Raw genomic sequence first — 12216 nt, 5'->3', positions numbered from 1 at the left:
TGCTCTTGTACGTCCTAAAGTTGGCTGATAGCGAATGCTTTTAGCGTTAAGCCCGCCTTTTGTACAATTCTTTAATGTATTGTGCAATAAAGTATTAATAAATAAATAAATAAATTTTATTTATTTTTTTTTAATAAAGAGTTTAAATAAAACAACATATCGACTGTTTTTTATTTAATTTAAAAGGTTTATGCTACATTTGTTAATTTTTTTTATTTTAATACTTATTAGTAAATTCTCCTGGTTTCGAAAAAAATATTAAACGATTAACAGTATCATATTTTATACAAGTATATCTTCTATATAAATAAAAACGAATGTTGCTAAGCGCATAACTCGAGAATTGCTCGATCAATTCGGCTAATTTATTTTTTTGTATGTTCCTTAAGGCCCACGGAAGGTTTTTTGTAACAAAAAAAAGTTAAGAAAAAAAAATTGTCATCACTCGGAAAACTTTACATTTATTTTATTATTAACTATTTACAGAACGGAGCCTGTCCAGGCAGCTAGTTTTTTTTAAATAAATATATTACTATATGTATACAGCCAATTTTAAAAGCATTTTATAATTTTATATTATATTATTTATGTATAGTGTGAGTAGAGCCTAAAAGCTACTCTTAAATAAAACACTGTGCCAAAATATTGATGTTTCTCTTTCAAATTTTCATATTACTCTTTCTAAGCCTTAGGGACTAAATATTGAAGAAATAAAGTAATTGAATAAAACTGACAATAGAAAAAATGAAAATACGTACGTAAAAGCAACTATAAATAAAAATAGGTAAAAAAACTTTTTAAGTTAAACGGTTTTATGTTAAACATACATTGCAATGTTTAAGATAAATGTACTAAAAACCAAAAAATAATAAAATAGATACAGTCGTGGGAATTATAAACATATGCATAGACTAGACTAAAATAAAACCGTGGGGCACGTCAATTGTCTACAATCGTTGATTAAAATGTTTGTTTTGCAATGTTACACTATAATTAGGCAGTTGTTCAACCGACAACGATGGACGTGTGATAAGTAGGGCTAGAATGTGGAAACAAGCTAGCAAGCTCGATTATAAGCGAGTTTTAGGGTTTCATAGTGGTGAGCGAGTAGTACTTTTATCATATGTTTTGTCGATTAAAGACAAATTACGAGCAGTGAAACGATTCCTCGCCAGCCAGCAGTGTGAATGTCCAACGATAAACTAGTTGAAACATCTCTTTTATTTACATGGAGTGTATAACTATTGGAATTTCCATGAGCAAGAAAATAGTAAGTAATTTCCTCACCGTCTGCGGGCCAACTGCCTATTTTAACGACGAATTAAACGATTCTTCTATCGCACATTAAGTCGATAATTTGTAGACAATTGACGTGCCCCACGGTTTTATTTTAGTCTAGTCTATGCATATGTTTATAATTCCCACGACTGTATCTATTTTATTATTTTTTGGTTTTTAGTACATTTATCTTAAACATTGCAATGTATGTTTAACATAAAACCGTTTAACTTAAAAAGTTTTTTTACCTATTTTTATTTTCTAGTTTTTAGTTTTTATTTCGCATTCTGTTTAATTCATTTAGTGCTTCATTATTGCAAGGCCCATCTTAAATATTGAGGTTGTATAGTGCACTGTATTCTTCTTGTCAAGCCCTTTTATTTGATACCCATATTGGTGGGAGTGATAAAAAATTGTTATCAGCCATTTGGTAGCGGCGGACATCTTAGATTTCAATTTTGCATAGTAAATTGTATTCTACTTGTTGAGACCTTTCATTTGATACCCATGTTGATGGGATTGATAAAACCTAAGTTATCCGCCATTTTGTAGAGGCCGCCATCTTGGATTTTAATTTTATATAGTACATTGATTATACTGGTTGAGCACTTTCATTTGATACCCATATTGATGGGATCGATAAAACCTACGTTATCCGCCATTTTGTAGCGGCCGCCATCTTGTATTTCAATTTTTTATAGTATATTGTATTCTGCTTGTTGAGCCCTTTCATTTGATATCCATATTGATGGGATTGATAAAACCTACGTTATCCGCCATTTTGTAGCGGCGGCCATCTTGAATTTATAATGATAATGAATAAACATAATTGTATTGTCACCAAAATCCAAAGTGTATACAAAATTTCAGATTAATCGATTGACAGGAAGAGGGTGAAATTTGAATTACTAAATTTGACCCAAGAATAATAAAAAATAAAACAAACGGGGTGAGCTAAATAAAACCGTTTAAAAATAAGATGATAGTAGCGATTCAAATGATAGCATATCTGACCTTTTTGTGAAGTAAGACTTCCTGCTTGCTGGACTTGGGGAGTAAGCTGGTGAATGCGTGACGAGAGCGTTACGAAAAGTGTGATCCGTCGACAGAGCAAGAGAGAGAGGTGCGAGCACACATTTTCTTCCTCTCTTTCTGTCATAGCCAGTTACGTTTCGTATATCTAAGACACAGTGTACGCTTGTGCAGGCCTATCGCTAATGAAGTTTTACTTCGGTCGTGTGGTCTAAAGCACATTCGTTTTCTTTTTTGAATTTAAAATATGTGTGTATTTTTCTTCTTTTAAACTCCCTTTCTACCTATATCATATTCTTACAGACTTAGAATCATAAAATTAGACACATATTAAAAAGACAAATCAATTTTCAAGTAGCAAATAATATTAAAATGAAGTTAACGCAGTCTTAAACACAAACAGAGATAAGAAACTCACAACAAGTTAAGTCATACTACTATAAATTACTTTGAAATTTTCTCCGAGAATGTTCTGCGAGAGAAAATTTATCGAAATATAGTTTGTTTGGAACTGCAACATCGTATCTGTGAAGTACATTAAAGGTTCAATAAAAATGTGTCATTTTTAATATTCATTAGAATATATTCATGTACATTTCAGAAGTATGTAACAATATATTTGATAATAAATAAAAATACTACACTTTTAACATTTTTAGAACTGTATATCTGTAATACGAGTATATATGCGTATTTAAGCACGCATCGTTAGTAAATTAATGAATTTACCAAAAAGGAAAATCAAGAAGTTTTTATAAGTTGTTTGACATCCATGTTTCTTTTACAGACTAAGTCTTCATGGGTGTATTTTTCAAAATAATTTGCTAGTAAACGTATAATGTAAACTCTCTTCCCGTGGGTGTCGTAAGAGGCGACTAAGGGATAACAAGGTTCCACAACCACCTTGGAACTTAAGAAGCCGACCGATGGCGGGATAACCATCCAACTGTTGGCTTTGAAATACACAGGCCGAAGACGGGCAGCAGCGTCTTCGGTGGGACAAAGCCAGTACTGCGGTCACCAACCCGCCTGCCCAGCGTGGTGACTATGGGAAAAACACATGAGTTCACGTTATTTTTGGCGTCAACTTTTGGAGGCCTATGTCCAGCAGTGGACTGAAACGAATAATTTTCAAGACTATTTTCCACGTATCTACAAAGTATCTGCATACATATATACATTATAAATAAATGATCCTCCGCGGTCTTCAAAGCTTTTCTTCTGCACTACCGCGCTCTGAGCCTCTTCAGTGCGAACATTATTTATTATTTTCAATGGAAGAATTACAAATTGTTATATTTCCCGCGTCTGGAAAGTTTCATCGCGCTCTGAAAGTTTTATGCGTATCCAATATTCTGTTTTTCAGCAAAGATGTTTCCAAATTAAATTCATTATTCATTATTTCGCAATTTGTTACAAGTTTTGAATTTCGTAAATTGAATTGGAATTGATAAATTCCACGTGCCTGTATCAAAATAAAGTTCGAGAATTAAATGTAATATATTTGATAAATGAAGTATGTGATAAATGAAGTAATGAATGTAAGAATGTAACATACTTGTAACAAAGAAGTTCTGCTTTAGAAGGTCTTACTGATTGGTAGCCTGTCTTACCGGGTGGTGGTTGGACTATCCTGCAAGTTTAGAACTTCTCACGACTTTTTCCCGCCGTCTTTACTTAATTTGACTGCATATATGTTGACAATTTTATCATCTTTAGCTACTGCTCAATGTCCCTTTGAAATAATTTCACCTATGCTTAGACAATTATATATGATATTACGCTTCAGCCTGTAGTATCTCAATGCTGGGCATAGGTCATTTTCTTCATGTAGAAGAAGGATCAGAGCTTAACCCGCCATGCTGTTCCAATGCGGGTTGGCAGATGTATGATTTTTTTTTAATGTCACTAGGTCGGCAAACAAGCGTACGGCTCACCTGATGGTAAGCGATTACCGTAGCTTATAGACACCTGCAATACCAGAAGCATCGCAAGCGCGTTGCCGACCCAATCCCCAATCCCCCAGGAGCTCTGGTCACCTTACTCACCAACAGGCACACAATACTGCTTGAAAACAGTATTATTTTGCTGTGATCTTCTGTAAGGTCGAGGTACTACCCCAGTCGGGCTGCTCCATATTTTGAGCAGGAAATTCCTGCTGTGCCCTACCAAATATTTATAGATATTAATGAAATGAAAATATATTAATTTCGCTATACGCACTTAAACGAACGTTAAGAAAATCTACATTCTAGATACAAGACTAAACAAAAAGTTTAGGCAGCAAAAGCATTAATCGATTAAAAAAGTTTCGACATCTAATAGTTTCATTAAAATCATAGGTAATGTACCTAGTGTTACGGAGTAACCATAAATTAACCTTAAATATTTTTAAAGAACACTAAATCCTTATGCCTCGGTGGACATTACCTCCCTATTAAATCCTCGCTTTTATTACAATAAATAAATTGAAGTAATATCCCTAGTGTAGGCCGAGATAAAAAAAAGCCAGCGGAATAAAACTCTGTGTACTCTTTGTAATTTTAGAATAATATACAAAAAAAAAACAATATAAAAAATCAGCACATTCCACCTGCTCACAATAATTATAAGCTGACCACGCAAGCGTTGTTTTGCCATATATGTTATTAGCTAGCAGTAAACCTTCTAGCTCACGTTCAGAATAAGATATTAGGTTATCTGTACGTCATCAAAAAAAAATCACTTTCCTTTAAATTTACCGCAGAAAATTTAAAAAAGATTTAACCAACAATACAAGAGAATTTTGAGCACCCTCGGAAATGGGATCACACCAAAATTTACTGCGCGTGGCAATGTGAGAGGTCGGGTGTTTTATAGAACACCTTTTTTACAAATCTCAAACAACTTTTGTAGAGGCTAGGTGTCAGTTACAGAATGTTAGAACGAAACAATACTGTTTAATATTGTGTATTTTGCATATGTGTATATATATATATATATATATATATATATATGTTAACATACGGAGCCGAGACGTGGACACTGACCAAGGGACTGGTCCACAAGTTTAAAGTCGCTCAACGTGCAATGGAACGGGCTATGCTTGGGGTCTCTCTCAAAGACAGGATTAGAAATGAGACTATCCGCGAGAGAACGAAGGTAACCGACATAGCCCACAGAATTAGCAAGTTGAAGTGGCAGTGGGCTGGTCATCTGTGTCGCAGGACCGATGGCCGTTGGAGTAGACGGGTCCTAGAGTGGAGACCGCGTCTTGGCAAACGCAGTGTGGGACGTCCTCCGGCCCGTTGGACCGACGATCTACGTAAAATTGCCGGTGTAGGCTGGATGAGGATTGCGGAAGACCGGGATGTGTGGCGCGAACTTGGGGAGGCCTATGTCCAGCAGTGGACTGCGATAGGCTGAAGTGAAGTGATATATATATATGTATGTATGTATATATATATGTATGGATGGATGGATATTATATAGTTATATGTTACATTGCAGGCTTCTCTCTGGTGGGTAGTCTGGAAGAGATCACTATTTAGTAATAAAACCTCCTATGGTACGTTCTGTAATTCATTTTAAAGCTTTCCTTTTGTACAATATTTGTATTTTACTGTACTGTGTGCAATAAAGTTATTTATTATTATTATTAACAATTAATACTTAAAGAATACATTATTTGAAATTTTTATGAATATATAAAAAATCATTACGATTATAGCTAGAATGTTTTTTCGAATTGATCGTCGTTTAGTGATTGATAATGTTGATCTGACATCACACGCGTACCTTTTGAAAATAACGTTATAATCAATGCACGGAAAACTTTACTAATCTCTTTACAAACCCAGAATACAAGCTCGATTATGAAAAGGTATTCGTTTGTATGTATAGTTCAAATCAGATTTTTTAACCGACTTCCAAAAAAGGAGGAGGTTCTCAATTCGACTGTATTTTTTTTTTTTTTTTTTTTTTTTTTTTTTTATGTATGTTACATCAGAACTTTTGACCGGGTGGACCGATTTCGACAAATTTTGTTTTAATCGAAAGGTGGTGTGTGCCGATTGGTCCCATTTAAATTTATTTGAGATCTAACAACTACTTTTCGAATTATATCTAATAATGCGTTTTTACTTGACGCTTTTTTCGTCGACCTACGTTGTATTATACCACATAACTTTCTACTGGGTGTATCGATTTTGATAATTCTTTTTTTGTTGGAAAGGGGATATCCCTAGTTTGGTACCATGATAAGAAAACCAGGATCTGATGATGGGATCCCAGAGAAATCGGGGGAAACTCTTGAAAATCCGCAATAACTTTTTACTGGGTGTATCGATTTTGATAATTTTTACTTTAATCGAAATCTGATGTTTATCATGTGGTCACATATAAATTTTATCGAGATTTGATAACTACTTTTTGATTAATCTTTGATAACGCGTATTTACTTGACATTATTTTCGTCACCTTAGGTTGTATTATACCTCATAACTTTTTACTGGGTGCACCGATTTTGACGTTTCTTATATAAATTAAAAGCTACTATTCGTCACGTGGTCCCATTCAAATTTAATTGAGATTTGATTAGTAATTTGTGAGTTATATCTAATATTGCGTATTTACTTGACGGTTTTTTCGTCACCCTACGTTGTATTATACGTTATATCTTTTTACTGGGTGCACTGATTTTGATCTTTTTTGTATAAATCAAAAGCTAATACTTGTCATGTCGTCCGTTTTAAATATGATTGAGATATAATGAGCAATTTTTGAGTAATCTTTGATGACACGTATTTACATGACGATGTTAAGACGACTGCGGTCATGTTCAATACTGTGCCACAACGCCATCTATCAAAATTTTATGAAATTACGTCGTTCACTATCGATCAAATTACAATATTCCACTAGAGTAGAGAGTAGCAGTTTATTCGTTATAAATATATTTGAGCTTTTAATTTTTGAGTTATCGCTAATACTGGGTATTTACTTGGCTATTTTACGTCGACCAACGTTATATTAACCTCATTACTATTTTACTGGGTGGACCGATATCGATGATTCTTTTTTTAATCGATAGGTGGTGCTTGTCATGTGGTCCCATTTAAATATAATTGAGATTTGACTCGAACTTTTTGAGCTATATCTGATATGGCGTATTTACTTGACTGTTTTTGGAGTTTTCTCCTTAAGGATCGATTTTCATTTAAGGCCCCGGAATGAAAAAATTAAACAGTAAAATCTACTGAACGAATGACCTTGTTAGAGATGGCGTTCAGACGTTTTCTAATAACGCAATTAGGTTCCGATAGATGGCGTTATAGATTCATTTTTTTTTTACAATTTGATATAGTAATAATATATTTCTTAGACTAGTAAGCCTTTTTGTGCCTATTTAGACAGTTGATCTGAAGGGGTAAACTCCAGTCGTGCATCGGAGCTGTGTGAAAACATGAACAGTACATATTTTTAATAAAAAAGACATAAACCGTAATTCAATATAAATCCGCTTCAACTAAAAAACCCGCCGTAATAAGCGATGTCAGCGCTTCGCGCGAATCGACGACGGGCCTTTTATGAAATTTCTGCCTACAATCGCTAACAAAATGTTAGAAATAACAGTAGTACATTACATAATTGTACAATTTTATAATGTCGCGTTATATGGAATACGAACAAAGTATTACTATTTTTTCGTCGATCTACGTTGTATTACTCTTCGATGTAATTGAAGTCGGTTTTTTTTTCGTTTGCGAGCAAACACAATTATTTATATAGCTAGGTCGTCAAACAAGCGTAAGCTCACCTGATGGTAAGTGATTACCATAGCTTATAGACCTCTGCAACACCAGAGGCATTGCAAGCGCGTTGATTACCCCTCCCACATTCCCCTCAGGAGCACTGCTTGAAAACATTGTTATGTAAGTATAAATATATATATATATACTAGCTGACCTGGCAAACTTCGTATCGCCTTATTTTTTTTCTTAAATATAATAATTACATATATCAAAACAAAATATACCCTATCTTTCAAGTTGGATCAAACTGCACACGGTGTGCAAATTTGATTAAAATCGGTTAAGTAGTTTAAGAGTTCATCGCGGACAAACATTGTGACACGAGATTTATATATATTAAGATGCGATATAAAATACATTAAATACAAAAGTAAAAATAATAAGTAATATAAAAAGATAAAGAAAGTTTTGTATGATAAATCACTAAACCAAATTATTTTGTTTCCTACTGAAATAATATGTGTATAAAATACACATAAGCATGGTCATATGTTTTCATACTTACACGTGCAATATATTTTCATTCTTATTTTTGAGCAACATGATTCATTTCCAGAGTAACGATGTTTTAAACAAATTTCAAAACTAAAAATGCAGGTTTACAATGGAAAAAAAGAAGTCGTTTCATTGCTAATACTTTTTATTCTGCATACAAATGTGTAAAGCATTTGTATTTCGAATAAATATTTGCTAGATAAATATAAATGTATATCATGATTTCGGAGATACTTTTGTTATATTGTAAGGCTGTTGTAAATTATGGTGAATTTTTATATTTTTGATTTGGTTCATTGGTTTGATGGCAGTGAATTTCGAAACAAGTTTTTTTATTTCAAATCAATCCACAAAAATAAAAAATTAGCGAGAATAACTTTTTTTTTTTTTTTTTTTTTTTATTTAAGTTAACAAACAGTGTTCACAATAAAGTTTTACATAACAGACTTACAATACAAACATTATTAATCGTGACACCAACACCGTCAACTCCAGATTACAATTTCATAATAGTAAAAAATGCACATCAAGGAAAAGAAATGGTAGGTATCTAATATACATAATACATCACAAATACATTTTTTCCTTAAATACCATCAACCAAACACTAGTGATTATTATTGTTATTATTACACAGCTAGAAATACATACTAAGCAGACAACTTATATATCTTTCTATCTCTTAAACATTAACTGTACATTGCGCAGCAAAGCAGAAATAGGGTGCACTTTTGTCGATATGGATACCCTAGCCCTATGACTTGCATCTTGGGATCAGTGTTAACTACTAGGCTACCCACACCGAGTCCGTATGCAAGGTTTGAATTCAATGAGTAAAACCGTTTACGTTTGTACTGTTAATGCAATAATTCAAAAATTTCTTTTTTAAACTTAGCAACTCTTGCGAATAAGATATCCACTGACAAAAAATGCTTATTATAAACATCAGTAACTCTATACAAGGGTGAGCGTTTACCAGCATTTGTTCTACAAAATGCAGTGGCAAATATGGAATGCGGCTTACGAGAGTGCGTTCCAGTTGGAATCTTATAACATAATTTATTATTTAGGGGGATACAATCATACTTATTATGACATAAGTCGTAAAGCATCATTAATTCAAGATATGTTCGTCTTGATTTAAGAGTTGAGAGTTTGTATTTGTCTAACATTTGAACATAAGGTAAATGCGAAAAGCAATATTTATAATGCATACAACGTAAGAATTTTTTTTGAACTGTCTCTAGCGCATCTATATATTTGCTATAATATGGGTTCCATATAGGTACAGCATATTCAAGCTGTGGACGTATTTTCATTCATTACAGCCTATACAGTCCACTGCTGGACATAGGCCTCCACAAGTTTACGCCAAAAATAACGTGAACTCATGTGTTTTGCCCATAGTCACCACGCTGGGCAGGCGGGTTGGTGACACCGTTGGTCGCACCGAAGACGCTGCTGCCCGTCTTCAGCCTGTGTATTTCAAAGCCAGCAGTTGGATGGTTATCCCGCCATCGGTCGGCTTCTTAAGTTCCAAGGTGGTTGTGGAACCTTGTTATCCCTTAGTCGCCTCTTACGACACCCACGGGAAGAGAGGGGGTGGCTAAATTCTTTAGTGCCGTAGCCACACAGCACGTAGTGGACGTATTAGTGACTTATAAATATGAAGATATGTTGAAGCCAACTTAAACTCATTACAAGTACGCATCGCAAATCCGTACAATTTATAAGCATTGCTAATTATATAATCTATATGTATATTTAAATGTAGCTTTCTGTCTAGTATAACCCCAAAATCTCTGATGTGTTCCACAACCTGAAGACGCTCACCACATAACATATAGGAAAAACTGCTAAGTGTCCTTTTTTTTGTAAAAGTTATAGCTTTGCATTTATTTAAGCTAAGTGCTAATTTATTTACCGTGCAGTAAGCTGAGAATCTGTCAAGGTCCTCTTGCAGTCTTCTATGGTCATCTGAATTTTGGATTTTATGATATATTTTAAGATCATCCGCGTATAATAGAAAGTAACTAGACTTGAAACAGTGGTGAATGTCGTTTATAAACAATATAAATAATAATGGTACTAATATAGAACCTTGTGGCACTCCAGAGCTAATAGATACGAAATCAGATTCATATCCATTGATCATTACTTTTTGGGTGCGATTTGTTATATAAAATTTAAACCAACGCCACAAGTTTCCGCGTATTCCATTAAAGGCAAGTTTCTCAAGAAGTATCTTGTGATCCACCCTGTCAAATGCCTTTCGAAAGTCAGTATAAATACTGTCTGATTGTATGTTAAGATCTAGTGCTTCAAATAGATGACTAATATAAATTAACAAATTTGTTGTCGTAGAACGCCGCTGTACAAAACCGTGTTGCTGTTCTATTATATTTTTATGTAAAGATGGGTAAATATTATTATGAACTAATCTTTCAAAAAGCTTCGACAGAGTAGGTAGGATGGATATGGGCCGGTAATTTACAATGTCATTTTTAGTACCACCCTTGTGTATCGGCACAATCCGAGCGGATTTCCAAACAAGCGGAAAAGTCCCTTCACGTAAACAACAATTAAATATTATTTGCAGCGGCCTAGAAATAGATTCTGCAACATTTTTTAAGAATATTAGTGGAATGCCGTCCACCCCTACTCCCTTATTAACGTCAAGTGTTTGCAGTTCTTTATTAATTTCATTTTGTGTTAAAATAATAGTACTAATCATCAAATCCGAATCAGGATTTTTATCCGGAATATCATCAATATCAAAATTATCATCAACTGTACTGGGTTCAAATACAGATAGAAAATAATTGGAAAATAACTCACATATCTTTACAGGATCCCTAGTAGTGTCATTTTTATATGAAAAAAAATTTGGAAGGCCCCCATTGCTCTTTAAATCATTTATATAGGTCCATAGAAAATTAATGTTGTTACGTATACTACTTTCAACCATATTCATATATTTTTTATAGCATTTACGCGACTCAAATTTAAACCTCTTTCTGTACATAGAAAACTCTTCATAATCAACTTGATTTTGATACACTTTCCATTTAATCCAACATTGACTTTTATTTTTGAGGATATGAATTAAGGCAGAAGTAAACCAAATGGGATACTTAGAATTCTTAATTATTTTTGTAGGGATACAATTTTTGATTATAGAAAATAAAGTATCATATAAAGTAATGACAGCATCTTCTGCTGATTGATTCTCTAAAACCTTCACCCAGTCAACACCATTTATTTCTGTGTTAATTAATGAATAATTAGCATTTTTATAATTATATTGTTGTTTAGGAATAGTTCGTAATGGTTTAAAATGCCTATTAATTGGTACCAGTACATAGAAAGGCGGGCGACGTTCGTCTATCGGCAGCAGTGAAATAGGAACAAGTGAAGATCCGCAATCGTTAATATTAGTTATAAAAAGATCTAGTATTCGATCATTTCTATTTTTTAATTTATTAAATTGCAAGCAATTGAACAAAGACATAAAATTTATTAAATGAATATTAGATTGGTTGTATGTATTCAACATAATAGGTTCCAAATGTGCACAACCCTGCCGCCATTCTAAACTGGGTAAATTGAAATCACCTGC

This window comes from Melitaea cinxia, chromosome 23, assembly GCF_905220565.1.
Source record: "Melitaea cinxia chromosome 23, ilMelCinx1.1, whole genome shotgun sequence".
Lineage (NCBI taxonomy): Eukaryota > Metazoa > Arthropoda > Insecta > Lepidoptera > Nymphalidae > Melitaea > Melitaea cinxia.
This window is presented reverse-complemented; position numbering follows the sequence as displayed.